The 18,477-nt window shown below is 39.7% G+C and overlaps 1 pseudogene; it reads left to right on the forward strand.

Moving 5' to 3' along the window:
* Nucleotides 1–12,904, forward strand: part of LOC101725240 (leucine-rich repeat-containing protein 34-like) — a 27,314-nt pseudogene extending 14,410 nt beyond the window's left edge.
* The last annotated feature ends 5,573 nt before the right edge of the window (nt 12,905–18,477 follow it).

The following is an 18,477-nucleotide window of genomic DNA, read 5'->3' on the forward strand; positions in this document are numbered from 1 at the left end:
AAATCATAGCCCTCGAGTTAAGTCATCTAGATTGCACTGGAGAAGTTAGGGCAGGCATCTATCTGCATCATTCAACACAGCCTTAGGCCTGGCCTTCTGACTGGCTTTCCTCAGCACCACTCCTGTCTTTAAATGCCCCTGTATTTGAGTTTCCTTATGTGCCTTTACATTTGACCCCTCCTGACATTTTCAGTGGTTCTCGCCTAGGAAGTCACTATGTATACTGGTTATTTCAATAAGGTATGGTATCTGACTTAAGTAACAAGTATTTGCCTGCCTGGAAGAATAATGAAGAGGTTGCCTCTTTATGATTTTGTGCTTGGTGTTTTCTCATTACTTAGAGCAACTTTTTCAAATTGCAAAGCAGTGTCCTTTCTTTTACCAAGAATGCTGAGAGGCGGAATGATCTGACAGTGAAGGTTTTTTAAGGCAGGGGTATCCACATTCAAATGCGTTTCTCATAATCCTTAATACTTGAGCACTTTTCTTTATTTTTCTGCATTCCTGTTTCCCCATGTGAGAAACTTGGGTAATATCATTCCCTACACTATTATTGTTGAAGGATCATTTCATGGAGTTAATGAGATGCTTTTTTCTTTCTTTCTTTTCTTTTTTCTTAGAGCATGCTAGGCAAGCATTCTACCCCTGAGCTATATCCCCAGCCCTCTTTCTTACTTTAGTAGAATTTTCTCCAGATCCTCAAAATGTTTTCTATATGCATCATCTTGGATACAGTGTAACCCACATCATTAGTTTAATTTGTTATGTAGTGGAAGCCAGTCTGTTGCTGGAGATAAAAATCTTTGTTTTAATGCTAGGAAACTCTGTTTACTGCTAACATTTGTGGTCATGTGCAGGGAAGAAATGCTTTCATGATTATTAGCTGAAGTGATAACAGGAGCACTTTGACTTCTAAACAGCATATATTATTTCACATTCTAGAGTCTTAAATGCTTACAGTTTTTACAAGGCGTTTCATTGTTGACATTATACCCCTTTAAAATACCACTGTATTACTGGCTAGTAAATACTCATGCAGCCTTATAAATCCACATTCCAGATGTGAGTTGACCTTATTAACCACAGTTTTTATACATGGGGTGATTGGTATCTGAATTTGTTAGACATCAGACAGAATGATGGAGAGCCTTAGGTGTTTTGCCAATCACTTCTCTAGAAATGAACTGCTAGTTCATGAAAACCAGGAGTTTGTCCTACTTCTTAGTACTTGAAAAATCTCCCTAGCCCGACTTAAATTTTTCAATCTCTTTTTCCTTGGTTGGTTACCTTTTCCCTTTGGTGGTTACCTTGACCCATACAAGGTAAATGTCACCCAGTCCAAAGGCCTGAAAACCAGGAAAGCTGGAGTCTTACCGACTTCCAGGAGAAAGTGTGAGTTCTTGAAATCATGTAGATTCTCCAGAATCCACAGGACCCTGTGCTACCTGCCAAATCATCGTGGCTCCAACTGTGTGACCCTGATGGTGTGAGGAGGGAGGACATTTTATTCTTCTTATTCAGATCAATGGGATTCATCCTACTGGGGTTTTGTTTTTTCTCTTATGTTTTCTTTATGATCCTTCTAAACTCTCCCCTTTATCACAGTAGGAGGAGACCTAAAAACTATTTCTCAAACTCACTCTTCCTGGAGGTGAGAAGAGAGCAGAAGCCACTTGCCTCAATTAGCACAGGCAGGCAGGCTGGCGTGGGGCTTCAGCAGATGACGGACATGAGGTCTTTTTCACATCTTGCTGTTAATCACCCATTTCCCAGAGAATCCCACAATTCTTCTATTTCCTGATCACCTAAAGGCAAGTAGTGGATTCCATGATTTATGTTGCCTTAGTCTTTCCAATGGGTAATGAGTGCCTAATCCCTGTGATTAAACTTTCCACTTAAAATGGTAGAAAGAGTAGTTAGTCAGACAAGCAGAACCAATAGGCTGTGTGTAGAAAGAGATTTATTGCAAAAAGCTGACTCACGAAATTATGGAGGCTAATAGGGCCCCAGGACCTGCACAGTGAGTCAGTAACCTGGACACCCCGGAGAGCCAATGGTACAGTACCAGTTGAAGTCTAAAGCCCTGAAAATCAAGAAGGCTGATGCTGCAATTCTAGCCTGAAGGTTGTCAGGCTCAAGACCTGGGCAGAGTTGGTGCTTCAGTTCGAGTCAAAGACAGGAGAAAGCCCTGTCTAAAGTCAGGCAGAGAAATTCCTTCTCTCTTAGTTGGGGGAGAGTCAACCATTTTGTCCTATTTCATCCTTTAACTGAATGGAGGTAGGTGAGGCCTACATTTTAAACAAAGCAAACCTATTTAATCTACTAATATAAATGTTACTTACATCCCTGAAACACCCACCCAGAAACAACAATCTTTAACCAAATGTCTGAGGATCTGTGGCTTAGCCAATTTGACACATAAAATTAACCATCAAAACTAGCTTCTGAGGTGGGCGTGGTGGCACACACCTATAATCCCAACTCTCTGGGAGGTTTAAGGCAGGAGGATTGAAAGTTCAGGCACAGCCTGGGCTACTTAGAAATTCAGAGCGACCTCATCTCAAAATAAAAAATAAAAAGGGAGCTGGAGAGTCCAATACCCGGAGCTGGAGGGAAAAAAAAGTAGCTTCTGATTTTGGCCAACTTGTGCCATATATATCAATGATTCTCCTATCTAGAGTCATTTATTTTCCTTTCCCTTATATTGAAAGTCTAAAAGACTTTTGTACAATTGGTCCCATGTGAGGGAGAAAGAAGATGGTCAGGTGAGCAGTGAATAGTGCACCTTTTTCCCCTAGAGGACCGTACAGATCATTACAAGGCATTACGGATTCTAACCTCCCCCTCCTCATTGTCCTTCCCAAGTCAGTAAGTGTGTGTGCCTGGGCGATGCTCCACACAGCAGACCTCAGCACCCACGGACATGCCTGCCAAACCAGCAGCTGGGGAGCCTGGTCTGGAATGCCGAAGATGCATGTGCTAGGTACCCTTCTTTGCTTTTATTCACTTTCTTCAGATCATCAGTTTTCAAGAAGCTGAAGTAAAGCTCTTCGGGAACTAAACAGGAACTAAACAGGACTGACTCATTGCATCCAAGTCTTAGAGTGACCTCCCAGGTGTGCATGCTTTTATACCTTTTTAAAGTTCATCTTGGAAATCTTAATTCCACCATATACCCCTGGTATTTCCAAAGGATTCCATGAGCCACAGTCCCCTGGCTAATCTTTCCATAGTCTTTAGTACCAGGGAGTCAGATGCTGCCCCCTAGCACCAGATTCAAGAAGAATTCTCATACAAAAGGAAGGGCCAAATTGCTGGCAAGACTTTGATGATTATATATCAGGCACGGCTTTCTAGAAAATTGTTGAAGTATCTCACGCTATATAAGATTCATACCTAAGACTTTTAGGAGTCATGAGTGCCTGCTGCTCTCATGGCATGTTGGCCATTGTCATTTTTATTCCTCAGGACTGCAGTGGTTTTCTATAGATTATAGTGGGGAGGAGTTAGATTAGGTTGTTCCTGGGGTTTCCTCCAGATCCAGTGAATGCATGTCTTCCTTTAAGTTGGAAGTTATTTGGGCTGCAGAAGCCCTAGCATCAGTGACAGAGCAGGATCATTTTTCTTCTCCAGACCCTCCATGTCAGACCCCGATGGGGCCATCTTGCCATCATCTCTTCTATCAGCTGCTGACATAGCTTCTTTCCTTCACCTCAATCCCTCCCTTCCACCCACACTGTTGTGTTTCTGTTTTGTGCGTGTGTGTGTGTGTGTGTGTGTGTGTGTGTGTGTGTTGTGTCTTCTATCTTCTCTCAGACATCTCCTTCCCTGATCTCAACTTGCTGGAGTCTGTCTCATCCCTGACAGCCTCCTCAAACTCTTCCTCCTCCTCCTCCATTGTCTTTCTTTTGATATCTCAGTCGTGATGAATATTTCCCGGCCTTGTCTCCCCATTGTGCCACCTTAGAACACAGGTAGGTCATGATAAGTAATTATCATATTGTGCCAGTGAATCTTAATCGTTAACATGACTGGATTAAGAGACTCCTAGAGAGGTGATTGGATCGTGGGGGCCGCTATACTCACCAGTGGGTAAGTTCATCGATGAGTTCATAGCTGAATGTGCTGGTAGGAGTGAGGCCCTGTTGGATGGAATGAGTCATCCTCCTTTGGAGGATCTCCCTCTCACTGGCATTCTTCCCCTGTGCTCTGCCTCCTGGCCTCCATGAGGTGAGCACCTTTGCTTCACTGTGACCTTCTGCTACGATCTTCCTGCCTTCCAGCCAGCTGACCATGGACTGAAATCTCTGAAACTGTGAGCCAAAATCAACCTCTCTTTTTTAAATTTATGGATGTCAGATATTTTGTCCCCACAATGGAAAAGCGCCAATACATGTATCTGCTTATTTACCGCAACAGACTATTGATGGATAGCAATGACTATGCTAATTTCTTTCAATTTTCTACCCTTAGAACATTGAAATAGTGCCTCTTATTTAGTTGGTGCTGAAACAATTTGGCCTTGCATTGAATCTTGGATCTTTTTTTATCTCCCATAGTAGGAATTCAGGATTCCATCGTATGGCTTTTGTAGAGCCTGAAACTAAAATGGCATTTGAACAACATTGGGAGAATGTATTAACTGACCAGAGCAGGATACTAACCATACAGAGACAGTCTCACATCCTGCAGGGAGTTGGAAATCAGCTGGAGCGAGCAGACCAGACCATCTAATTTGCCATCCCTTCAGCTTGGACAAATTCAATCCATCCTCTTCACTTCATGGGCAAACTTATTTACCAAACCAGCTCATAACATTGACCTTCCCAATAATTTCATAAGTGATCACTAGATAAGAGGGCTGAATGGAACTTTCCCCTAATAACACTTAATGGAAGATAAGTGATTTTTTTTTCCTTCATAAGTACATGACTATTCTTTAATGGTTCCCACTAGTGTGTTAATAATATTTGATGATGGATTAAAATTGTATTTTGTAGCAAGAGATGTAATCTTTCCAGATATCAGTTGCTTTATATATGAAATGTAATTTATTAGTTGCTGTGATGATTAGATAATGTTTATAAAGGACTAGTTTTCAGATAACACTTGGCACCTAGTGGGCATTCAGTAAACAGTGGCCATCAACAAGCTATGTGAAAATGGAATTGAAATATCAAATAATTTTTTCTCTAGACAAAGATCCAAACAGCTTTCTAATTAGTAAAGTTAATTATAAAATAAGACTCTGAAAACATTTCATTAAGTATTAATTTACCAAAAAGTCATTCAACACAAGCACAGTTACTACATGTTTTGATTTAAAAAACATGAAAGTAAAGCCAGTTATCACTTTAAGGACTACAGTAGGTCCCAAGAGCCAATTAAATATATATATATATATATATATTTATTTTTTTATTTTTTTATTTTTTTATTTTTTTATTTTTTTTTGGTACCGGGGATGGAACTCAGGTTCTTGCTCTTGCGCAGCAGGCGGCAAAACCACTGAGCTAAATCCCCGGCCCCCAATTAAATATCTTAAAGAAGAAGAATTACCTTACATTTGGCCCCAATTAATGAACAGTTGCAGGGCATGTTAGTCACAGAAACAGGTTATTTGTAACAAAGTAATTCTATGCTTTTTCATATAACATCATTAAAATGCATTAGGATTCATTTTTTTGTCAGATGGTTTGGATCTGAATATGTTAATCTCAAAATGAAAGGGGAAAAGCTTCATTGTATCAATTGTAGGGAGATTACAAAGATGATAAAAGTAAGTCATTTCTCTCAGGTATATTATTTGGCAGAACTTGTGTTGCTTCAGGAGAGGACATTTCCTCTAAAAATGATGAAAGGAAGAAAGAAAAATGTGTCTAGTGACAGGCACAGAGCTCATGTGGCAGCTGGTCAACTAATGGGTCCAATACTTGGCAAAGAGACAGGCTCTTGCAGATAAAAGAAGAAGCATAATCATGCTGCTAAAAATACACATCACTGTTTGGCTCTTCAATAACAAATAGGCTGACACAGGAGCATATGCATGAAGCTAAAAATACCTTGCTGCAACATGGTGCCCCAAGACACTGCTGCAATGACAGACTCATGGTTCCTTGGTGGTCAGACCCCTCTTTGACAAAATTAAAATATCACATCTAGCTTTTCCACTTCCCAGGAGCATCAGATGAATGAACACAAAACATCAATTGGCAATGGAAGCAAATGCTCCTGTAAATGTGAGACCTAACCATCCAATAGGGCAGATGACATTGTGTACATAGAGTATTTCTATCCTGAAGATAGCTCATTATAACAGAGACCTTTGGTTGTAAAACACTGAGATGATATTTACATGATTGTCATTTGGTATCACTAGACACTTGATTTTCAGTCATTTTAATACCTTCCTGTGTTTCCTTGGGGTACGAGTCCATCTCCTAATTCTGAGACCTGTTCTATAAAATGGGGTAAACAAAACTGTTGGATGCTGTGAACTTAGATTAAGATAAAATGGAATGTCTAAAAGAAATGATGCTTATCCTTTTTATCTTGATTCTGAGTTTTAAAATAAAATAAAAATTCAACCTAAATATTGTTGTAACCTTGGTGATGATTGGAAGCACTTTTGAAAGCATTGCTGCAGTAGCACTAGTGACTCACCATGCTCTTCGGTGGAACTGGTATCTTGTGCCCTGATTGCAACAGAAATATTTTCCAGAATAGTGGACCTGGCAGGTGTCCTGAGCAAATCCTTCACTCATCCTTTCTAATCTCAAACCCTGAATTTCCTACCCATGTGATTTGGGTGTGTTAATCCACTATGGAATTCAGATCCAGCCAATCAATATGTGGCATTTTCCTGGCTTGGGTGATTCACTTAGAATAGGGATGTAATGCAAGTTGGCTCCATTGAAATGAAGGCTAATTCTTTTGTTTGGTGGCCAAGGTGTGAAAATAGCTTTCTGCCCTGTATGTGAATAAGAATGTATGTATCATCAATATACAAAAGCCAGTTATGGTTCCATAAACTTGCAACATTTAAAAGCATGTATTTTTAAAATGTATGTGTTATGTATATGCAAATGCAGTAAGAAATACAAGCTATCTTACTAGGGAGGTAAAACCAAAAATATGTGCAATGAGAAATGTAAAAATTTAGTTGAAAAAATTGGGATCTCATCCTATTAAAAGGCTTCTGGGGGTGGGGGGAGCTTCTGCACTGCAAGAGAAACCACCAAAAGAGCTAAGAGACAATCTATAATGTGGGAAAAAAAATTTGCCAGCTGTTCCTCAGACAAAGGTCTACTATCTAGAATATATAAGGAACTGAAAAACATCAGACCCCCCCCAAATATAAAGACCCAATTCAAAAATGGGCATCTAAAATGGACATTTCTCAGACAAAGAAGTAAAAGCAGCAAATAAACATATGAAAAAATGTTCAACATCACTGGTCATTCAAGAGATGCAGATGAAAACAATGCTGAGATTCCACCTCACCTCAGAAAGAATGGCTGCGCTCATGAAATCCACCAATAACAAATGCTGGAGGGGTTGCAGGGAAAGGAACCCTTCTCCATTGTTGGTGGGAGTCCAGACTGGTGCAACCACTGTGGAAATCAATATAGAGATACCTCAAAGAACTAGGATTAGAGGTCCCATTTGACCCAGCTATTCCCCTGCTGGGGATCTTCCTGAAAGAATTAAAAGAATCATACCATAGCGATATATGTGCACCCATATTTATAGCAGCTTGTAATAGCTAAAACTTGGAAACAGCCCAGTTGCCCATCAACTGGAGACTGGATAAAGAAGATGTGGGGTTTTTTAAAATATAAAATGGAGTACTACTCAGCCATAAAGAACAAGAAACTTGAGACATTTATAACTAAATGGATGCACATTGAGGCCATACTCTTAAGTGAAATAAACAGGACACACACATGTAAACACTGAATAGTTTCTCTGGCATGAAAAACTAAAAGTGTAAATAAGAATTTTTAAAAATTTAGTTGAAAGATTTAAAGACCTAAATAAATGAAGAAAATATATTAAGAAGTATGAAATTCAAATATTAAAAAATTTCACCTCAAACTTGTTTTATACTATTCGATGAATTTGCAATGAAAATTCCAAAAAGTTTTTTCAAAGACCTTGGTAGGCTGAGTATTCCAGAAGTGATGGTGAGACAGAGTTGGGATGGTAGATGTTTACTAGGAACCTCAGAAAGGAACAGGGAGAATACAGGATTGGGCAGAAGGAGAAGTCGAGCTATAATGCAGCCTGGGTAATAGGGAGGCAAGATTTGCTTTTCAGAGCATCCTCCTTCAGACCAAGGTGGCCTTCATCTCACTCAGCCATGATTGGTTTCCCCTGGAAAGACAATGATAATTGGCTTGACTTGGCCCTTCTACAATGTCTTAGTCCATTGTTGCTACTGTAACAAAACGCAATAGACTGGATCATTGATAAATAATAGGAATTTATTTATCACAGTCTGGAGGCTCATAGTAAGTACAGGATCAAGGCATTGGCAGACTGAGTGTCTGCTCTGCTTCCAAGGTGGCACCTTGTTAACTGTTTGTTCTAGAATTACAAAAGGAGGAAAGAGGGCCTGTCAGTTCCCAAAGCCCTTTTATAAGGGACTGAACTCATTTATGAGGCAGAGATCTCATGGTATAAGCACCCCCCTGAACCACCCACCTCTTAGTACTATGGCATTGGGAATTAAGTTTCAGCATGAATTTTGGAGGGAGAAAAACATTCAAACCATCCCACACAGTATACACATATTTCACAACAACAGGTTCTTCATGATGAATGCACACAATTTTGTCAACTTTAAAAATTAATTCATTAATGTTTAAAAAGAAACCAGTCTTAGAGATAACCATGAACCTATTATCAGAGCCCCAAATAAGTCCTAAGAATGCTTTTGAGGTGACTTTGTGGAAAGACACTATATGCAGCTAAATATAACTCTAAGTCTTACACCAAAAATACCAATATATATTAAACAAGAAAAACAAAGTATTCATTTACAGTGGAGAAATAATTATAAATCCCACAGGGCAGAAACCCAAGAGCTCCATCCCCTCTTTCCTTGACCTACTTCTGTCAAAAATGCTTGCTTTTTCAGCTTTCTGTGCAGGGGTGGCCATGTGTCTCAATCCTAACTCATGAGATCTAAGAGGAAACCCCCCTAGGCTCTGGTGGAAATGATTTTGCTCCCCAATAAAAGAAGAAATGGTCAGGTGCTGCATCTTCTTAGCTGCATGAAGTGCAGATCAATGAGAATGTGATGCCAGGAGCTCAACTATCCACGCTACTACCAAGAGGAGAAGATGAAGGGAATCATGGAAAATGGAGAGACAAAACGTGATATACATACAAACACTGGAAAATTATTCAGCACACAAAGATGAAAGGTAAACAATTTGCGTATAATATGGATAAACCTTAAAATCATTGTGCTTTGTGGAAGAAGCCAGGCAAAGGCTCCCACATATCATATGGTTCTGTTTACATGAAATGTTCAGGAAAGGTAAATCTGTAGAGATGGGAGATTAGTGGCTTCTTGTAGCTGGGGAAGGAGAAGGGGCATGACAAGGACTGCTAATAGGCACAGGGTTTCTTCTGGGAATGATAAAAAAAGTTCTCAAATTGGATTATGGTGATGGTTTCAGTACTCTGCAAATATACTAGGAATCAATGAATTTTACAGTTTAAATAAGCAAGCTTTGTGGTATGTAAGTTACATTCAATAAAGTTTCCTTAAAAAACAAAAACAGAGTTATTCACACATGTGCTCAGACATCATTAACTGCTGAACCAGTATCTGCAACCATGCATCTATATCCAGTTCCCCGAGGTGAACTTTATTGTTATCTACACAAACACATACTAATGAAAAATGGAAACAAAAGATGTGTACCTATAAGCACCTTGTTGCTGAGAGGAAAAGAATCCTGGCTTTATTTATTTTTTTCAGTATGAGGGAATGAACCCAGGGGCTTTGCATCAAGCCACATCCCCAGTGCTTTTTAAATTTGTATTTCAAGACAGACTCTCACTATGTCACTAAGTTGCTCAGGCTGGGTTTGAACTTGCTAATCTTCCTGCATCATCCTCCCAGAGTGCTGGGACTACAGATGTGCAAAATCATACCCAGTAAACCCTGGCCTTTAAAAGCACTATTAGTTAGGTTTTCTGTTTCTTGCAGCCAAAATTACTGTGTTCTTAGCTATACACCTTATTTACTTAATGTAAATATGCTTCATGTGTGCAGTATGGCAGGCAGAGCATATTATATGGTATTAAAGAAGCTAAGGGACTAACGCCCATTGCCTTCCCACTAAGCACCACATGACTTACACATGTTGCAGTGCCAATGCCTCACAGCAGTCCTAGCACTAATGCCATCTGCCCTCAAGTGATGTGTAGTCTAGGGAATTGTTTATCCCCAGTGGTCTATGGCCCATCCACCTCACAACCTTCAAATGGTACTGTACAAGAATAAAAATTCTTGGCTTCACTTTGGACTTGCTAAATCAGATCCACTGGGAATAAATCATTGGCTAATATTCTACAAAGGTGGCTCGTAAACATACCAGTGTCTTTTGATGCTTTCAACTTAAACCTGAGATTACTGAAATAGATCAATACAAACAGAACCTCTGATGGTAGAAGAAAACCATCACAAGGTCATTGTGGTAGGAAAGGCAGAAAGTTAAGAACCATGTGTGACAACTCATAATAGATAGCTAAATCCTGGAAACAGCCTATACACCCATCAACAGAAGATTGGATAAAAAATGTGGTGTCCATACATAATGGAATACTACTCTGCTATAAAGAATCACAGATTTGAGTCATTTGTAGGAAAAAGGATGCACCTGAAAAATATAATCTTGAATGAAATAAACAGACACATAAGCTTAAATACCACATAGTATCTCTCATTTGAGTGAGGCAAAGTACAAAGAAAGAGACTACTAAAGGATGGATAGAAGGGGACAAGGAGTTGAGTCTCTTCCAATAGGGAAGTGGTCTAAGGGAAAAAGTGCAAAGTTTGAGGAGGAAAGGGAAGGGGAAATAAGTAGAATAAAGATATGTCATGTCCAGGAACCTAATAACCTCAATTAATGTAAACATTATATGCCAAAACATGAGCTAAGATTAGTAATATCAACAAGAATGAAAAATAGGATAGGGGAATTGTAGGAGGGAGGGAAGAGGAGGAAAGGAAAAAGGGATTAAAAAAAAGAAATGAGCCATGGTATACATGTACCCACTCCCCAAGATTACTGTAAACTGTATGAACTCCAAACATGTACTAATAAAATAAAAATAAATTTAAGAAGAACCATGTACAAGTCCCAGTCTCTGCCCTCCCAAAGGTATGGTAAGCAGAACCTAAGCGGCCCCGAGATTCCTCGCCCTGGTGTACCCTACTCTCAAATTCAGTCAAATTCTAGGAGCAAGGAGAAAGTACTAGTGGAAATGAGCTGTACATGTGACCAGTGTTCTTTTGTCCATCATATTTGATACTCATTTTGACAAGAAGCTCCAGAGTCTGTTGCTATTCTCCAGGAAGTTTACCGTAAACTGTGTTCAGAAAACTAAGCTTTTATATTGCATGTTCTCCAAAAAGTGGATGAAGAAATTAAAAAGGGACCCAAAGAAGGAATTGCACTGAACATTTCTGGTAACGATCGCTTAATCCCAGTACAAAGAGTGACAGGTGAAGATTTTTGCATTCTTTCTAAAATTCTAAAGGATCATCCATATATTAATGGTTCAGATGTTAGATATAACCTCATAAGTGATGTTGGTGCTCACTACACTGCAAAACTTCTTCAGAAACAACTGTACCTCATTTACTTAAACCTTATGTTTAATGATACTGGGCCCAAAGGTGGAGAATTGTTTGCCAAAGCATTAAATAAAAATACAACTCTGAAATACTTAAGATTGACTGAAAATAAGATTGAAAATAAAGGTGGAATGGTTTTTGCTGCAGTGTTGTAAATTAATTCATCCTTAGAGAAATCAGATCTGGGTAATTGTGATCAAGGCATGCAAAGTGTGACAGCATTTGCCACAGTACTAACTCAAAAGTAAGCAATTAAGGGAATAAACCTATACTGTATGGGGAACAGGAAGAGTCCACAGTCCGTCTAGGTCACACGTTGAAAGAAATTCAGTGCCTTTTTGTACTACACACATGTAAGCATGGTAGAAAAAAATTGGGGTTTCCATCAGTTATGCAATGCACTATATCTGAACAGTAGCCTACAATACCTTGATGTCAGCTGCAATAAAATAACTCCTGACAGAATGGTGTATGTGGCTGATGTACTGAAAACCAATGCTACCCTGGAAATAATAGATCTTTCTATTAACAGAATAGAAAATGCAGGTGCAAACTACTTCAGTGAGTCTCTTACTTCACACAACAGGAGTCTTAAAGCATTGTCAGTAGTCAGCAACAATATAGAGGGAGAAGGACTTGTACTTTCACAACCAGTGAAAACAAATCCTACACTATCTCATCATTTCTACATTTGGGGAAACAAATTTGATGAGGCTACATGTGTGGCATACTCAGATTTAATTCAAAAGAATTGTTTGAAACCAGAAAAACAGATGTGGAGCCATCTGTGGTAGATGGACATGTGTAACTTGCAGAAGTCTCCAGTGGCCTTAAAAAGCAACACTACTGGGGCTGGGGATTTACCTCAGTGGTTCTGCTGCCTGCCTCGCAAGCTCAAGGTCCTGAGTTAGATTCCTGGTACCAAAAAAAAAAAAAAATTACTATTGGACACCAACTTATGGAGATGCTTATGGGCATTCATCAAATCCAAGCTTTGCTCTTGTTCTAGTAGGTCAAAATTTATGAAAAACAAGCCATAAAATAATTTTCACATACCATCTTACTACTTTTTACAGAGATTAATATTTTATAGCTTTTTTGTTTTCTTTCTTAAATTAGAACAAGTTATTTTTGTCAAAAGTGTAAAGCTTTGTATAGCTGTTCATTGCAAAAAACTGTGTAGTGTAATTTTTAAAAGAAGTTTTACAATATAAAGATTAAAAACTTAACTTTGAAGAAGCCAAGGAGCTACATGAATTCTTTATATAATGAAAGTATACCTAAATAGTAAAATAACATACAAGTAAATGTCACTATAGATATCTTAACTGAAAGTTGTTATGAAGTGGTAGAAAGGCCCCAGCTGGCAAATTCCCAGGGAATGTTGAGGTGTTTCAAAGTTCAGAAGTTGAAAGAAAAGTTCAGAAGTTGAAAAATATTCTACATGTCCTATTTAGGTGTTATAGATAGATGCTAATAGCGCTTTCACAAGTTCACGCAAAAAAAAATATAAACCTATAAGCACCCTACTCCAAAAGCAGTCAGTGCTGCCAGCCCCTCCACCCTCCTCTCATAGACAACCATTATCTTGACTTCCAATACTAGTTTTGCATATTTTTGAACGGTATATAAATAGAATCACATAGTATATAACCTTTCTGTATCTCACTTCTTCTGCTCCCATTGTATTAGTGTAATTTATTCGTATTGTTTAATGTAGCAGTAGTCCATTCAGTTTTCATTGCTTTGAAGTATTCATATGGTAGTATATGGTAGGTAGTAGAAAAGAGGTGGCCTTTTAAGATAAGACACAATTATACTAAAGTAAACCTTAGCAATGAAAAAAAAATTCAATCAAATTCTAATCTGGTACCCTGTGTGGGTTATCTCAATGTAATTAACATCCCAAATCAGTTGATCTAGAAACAGGGAGATTTTTCTGGCAAGCCAGAATTCATCACAGGAATTCTTTCAGCTAGGATCTAATGGGAGAAAAAGTCAGAACTTTGAAGCTCTAGAGGGATTTGATGCAAGAGGAGATTATTGCTGGCTTAAAGAGAAAAGGAGCAGGAAAAGTGGGCTGTCCCTCAGAGATGAAAGGAGCCCCTGCTGGTCACCACAGTCCTTTGTCATCACTACAAGGAAATGGGAACTGAATTCTACTAAAGCCCTGTAAGCTTGAAAGAGGAGTGTGATTTGCAGAAAGGGGTGCAGCTCTGCCGACTCCTCAACTTCAACCTGACGAAATGCTAACATTATGGTTTGGGTCTTGAATGTCCCCCAAAATTTCATGCATTGAGGCCCAGCTGGTGGCACTACTGAGAAGTGGTGGAAACTTCGGGAGGAAGTGGATCATCGGAAAAGTGCCCCGGAAGGAATATTGTGGCTCTGGGCCCCTTCCTCTCCCTCTTTTTGCTTCTTGAAGGTGAGCAGTTTTGTCTGCCATGTGCTCCACCACAATGCATAACACCACCGACCTCACCACAAGCCCAAAGGCTATCAGGGAGGAACACCTCTGAAACCATAAATCCTTCCTCCTTTGAACTTAACTGAGGTATTTTGTCACAGTGACAGCAAGCTGACTAACAGGCCTATGCAGAAAACTCAGCTCAGCTGTGCCCAGAGTCCTGACCCACAGGAACTGTGAGATAATGAATTGGCATTGTTTTAAACTGCTGAGCTTGTAGTAATTTTAATACAGCAATAGAAAACTAATGCTGAAGGGAATTTGGGGAGACCACAAAAGTCAGCAATTAATGATACCTAGAGAATTGGAGAGACAAAAATAGCCTTCCCTACAACCAAGTGCTTATATTCCTATTATTATGCACCTTTAAGGGTGGTGTCAGTAAGGAACACTTTGAGTCATGGGTACTCAACTCCAAAGCTGATGCAGCTACTTGATCATGCTGGCATGGGTTCTTTCTATTTTTCAGAATCTCTGCCATTTTGAATTTTTTGAATGTGTTAGTTTTTTTTGCCTTCATGTGTTGTTAAGAGTTTTGTGTGTTTTTGTTTTTTGTGTTTTGGTACCCGGGATCGAACTCGGGGCCTTGTTCTTGTTAGGCAGGAGGTGGAGCCACTGGTCTAAATCCCTGACCCTACCTTCATGTGTTGTGATGCTGACATGGTTGCTCCAGGCATTCCATGCTTTCTAGCCTGGAAGAAAGGGTTGTGAAAGGCCGGAGATTTAGCTCAGTGGCCCTGCACCTGCCTCGCAAGTGTAAGGTCCCAAGTCCGATCCCTGGTTCCACAAAAAAAAGAAAAAGAAAGAAAAAAGAAAGGGTTGTGAAAAAGTTTTGTCAGTGGAATCTGATCTTTCGTATAGGAAAGTGGAAGATTTTCTGAAAGCTCCATTCAGAGGATTCACTCACATCTCAATCACCAGCACTGGATTTCATGGGTGCACTGAGACCAGTGTTGGCTGAGGGGAATGAGATTGCTAGGACTGAGTTGAGACAGTGACAGATCGTTGTCTTGGGCTAAGTATAGATCCCTAATTGAACAAATCAGGGTTTCCTTCATATGATGCACCAAAGCAAGAGTGGACTCAAGCTGGATAATAGATGGTGTCTCCCATAGTTGGAAAGAATATTTCATCATTGTTTTAGTTACTTTTCTCATGGCTGAGACAAACTACCCAACATCTAAAGTTAAAGGAGGAAAAGTTTATTGTAGCTCACAATGTGTGGAGGTTTCAGTTTATAGTCAGCTGACTCCAAGGCAGGGTGGCAAGGCAGGGTGGCATGGCAGAGGAGAAACAGCCTATGGTGGGCAGAAGGCAGGAAGACAGCAAGCAGCAAGTGGCCACAGTAGACCTCTTTCTGTCCCTTATATTCTGTCCAGGCTACCCACTCTTGGAGGGTCTTCCCATTATCCACTCCCTGAACTATGCCAAACCAATAATCACACACCCTTGATCCTAGCATCACACACTTCATTCCAGAATCACACACTCTCAATCAAGCCACCTCTGAAAAGTCCCACCTGTGACTGCATGAGACTTTGGGGGAAAATTTAGACACAAACCATAACAATCATTAGTTCAACAAATGTTTGTTGAGCACTTGCTAGGACTTGAGCTCAGGTTTACAAAGGGGAGTGTGTGTGTGTGTGTGTGTGTGTGTGTGTGTGTGTGTGTGTGTGTATTAGGGAGGAGGACACAGGCATGCAAACAATAATTACAGAGACAATTGATTTAATTAAAATAAACAATCTGTACTTTTGTATTGACCACAATATGTTCCTTACCACAGATACATTAGGTAAATTGCAAAAAACAGCAATAACAGGCCCTAAGAAGGCCTGTATTGATTTGTGCTTTTGAAAAAATGTTTTAACTGGGAGAAAATATATTCCAAGTAAACTTCTAAGAACTATTAAATTAAGTATTGATCAATGTCTTCTTTTTTAATCAAGGTCTTGAACTAAATCTGGGCAGGAGACATAGCTACGTTTAAAACGCACATGTGATGGAAATATAGACATAAATAATCTCCAGAAAAAGTGTGGTAATGCTCTGTCTCCATTTTATGGGAACACCAGCTCTCATGTCAATATAAGTTAGAGAAGAGTCTCACGTGTTCCACCTACTTTAATATATAGTTAAGTACTCCAGATACATGCATATCTTTAAAAAATAATTATCTTTTGATTTCCCAACTTCATTCTTGTGCAGTGTCTTTCTGGAAGCAATCATTTCTTCCAAACTCTAATTTGATGGATATGACGCTCGGGCTTATTGATACTGGAGAAATTAGTTCAGTAATTAACTGTTCTGCTGCCAGCTTGGCTTTGAGCATGGTGATCAGTTTCACAGTCACATAATTAACCAGCAATTTGCTCGCATGTCAAACAGCTGCAAAGAAAGGAGAAGCCTGTCGTGGATCATACAGGATCATTCGAAGGAGGAAGTTGGCAGTGTTTATTTTTTTTAAGGCATAAAGATTCAAGAGTGAGTAGGAAATTCTAAGAGAATTTCGTGAGTCCTATTCAAATACATGCATGTTTAGGGATGCGGATTTAGCTCAGTGGTGCTTCTGCCTGCCTCACAAGCACAAGGTCCTGAGTTTGATCCCCGGTACCAAAAAAAAAAAAAAAAAAAGCACATTCCAACACAGATGACGGCAAATAGGACTGCGTCTTTTCACAGCAAAGCTACTGGATGGGGAGATGGGCAATACCAACTCTGACATCAGCCACGGCTCAGGGCAGAGCCCCAGGAGTCTTTTGTTCTGGCTTTCCAAGCCCCTGCAGTTTCTAAAGATCTGTGTGAAAGAAGTTATGCCAGCTTGCTTTTCTACTCTGTGGTGCTTTTAAATGAATTTTTTAAGAAATAAAACTGCTTGTAAAAATAGCAGAATGTGGGCCCTGGGCCTTCCTGTGTGGCTCTGCTTTCCACACCACCTCTGAGACTTTTTGCCACTGCACATAGCCTTGCTCTTCTCTCTTGGAAACTGCCAGCCCCAAGGAGAGGGAGCCTTGTCATCATGGACACACAACCCTTTTAGGGACAAAGGCTTATGACTCCTCCGGCTCTGCCACCTTCATCTCCAAGTGACTGGCCTTCTGCACCCTCGAGTTCCGGCTTTCCAGCTTTGCCTTAACTGCTGGCCCACTAGAGACCACTTCGTCGGAGCACCCGAGCCTTCCCTTTTGCAAAAGCAATAAACTAAATTTTGGGGGCCAGGGATTTGGCTTAGTGGTGCTGTGCCTGCCTACAAGCGCAAGGTCCTGAGTTCAATCTCCATCATTACAAAAATAAATAAATAAATAAACAAACAAACAAACTAAGTTTTTTTGTGTTTTTTTTTTTGGTACCGAGGATTGAACTCGGGTCCTTGTGCTTGCGCAGCAGGTGGTGAACCCACTGAGCTAAATCCCTGGCCCAAACAAACTAAGTTTTGTGGGACTCTTTGTGGCTTAGAAACTTTGTTGAGCTGTAGCACTTATCATAAAATCCACCTGTGTTAAGTGTACAGTAGTATGATGAGCTTCCGTAAGTATGTATGGTTATAAATGTACGTACCACAGTCTAGTTTAGAACATGTCCATTGCCAGCTTTTGATATGGGAATTCTCTCTGCTTTTGAGAAAATGTATTATTTAGTCCCATTATTATATTCTGAACTAAACATTACTATCAAAATTTTTTTCTTTAGAATTAAACTGAAGAAAGAATCTTTTGAGACAAGGTCTTGATAAGTTTCCCAGGCTGGCCTCAAACGTATGATTCTCCTGCCTCAGCCTCCCAAGGAGCTGGAATTATAGGACTGTGGCACTGCACCCAGCTTGAATGTGATGTTTCTTATTCCTTAAAAAAACTCTAGATCCTCAGTTTTGAAAAAAAATTTTATTTTTGATCATACTAAATTTTTACTCATATTGCTTGTTATTTAAAGCAGTTGAAGGTAATTATTTTACTAATGTGGCTTATGTTTAATCCTGTATGTGATGAATTAAGTTTTTACAACTCATTTTTTTTTAACTAATTTATGCACACAGAAAAGCCACCCTCCAGCTACATATCTGGCCCACAACTGCGAGACACTAAGGTGGCTGCTGGTGTTTGCTCTCCAACCCAGGCTACAGGGGGCACAC

Source organism: Heterocephalus glaber, unplaced genomic scaffold, assembly GCF_053883595.1.
Source record: "Heterocephalus glaber isolate CG9 unplaced genomic scaffold, H.glaber_assembly_v1.0 deba00000621, whole genome shotgun sequence".
Taxonomy (NCBI): domain Eukaryota; kingdom Metazoa; phylum Chordata; class Mammalia; order Rodentia; family Bathyergidae; genus Heterocephalus; species Heterocephalus glaber.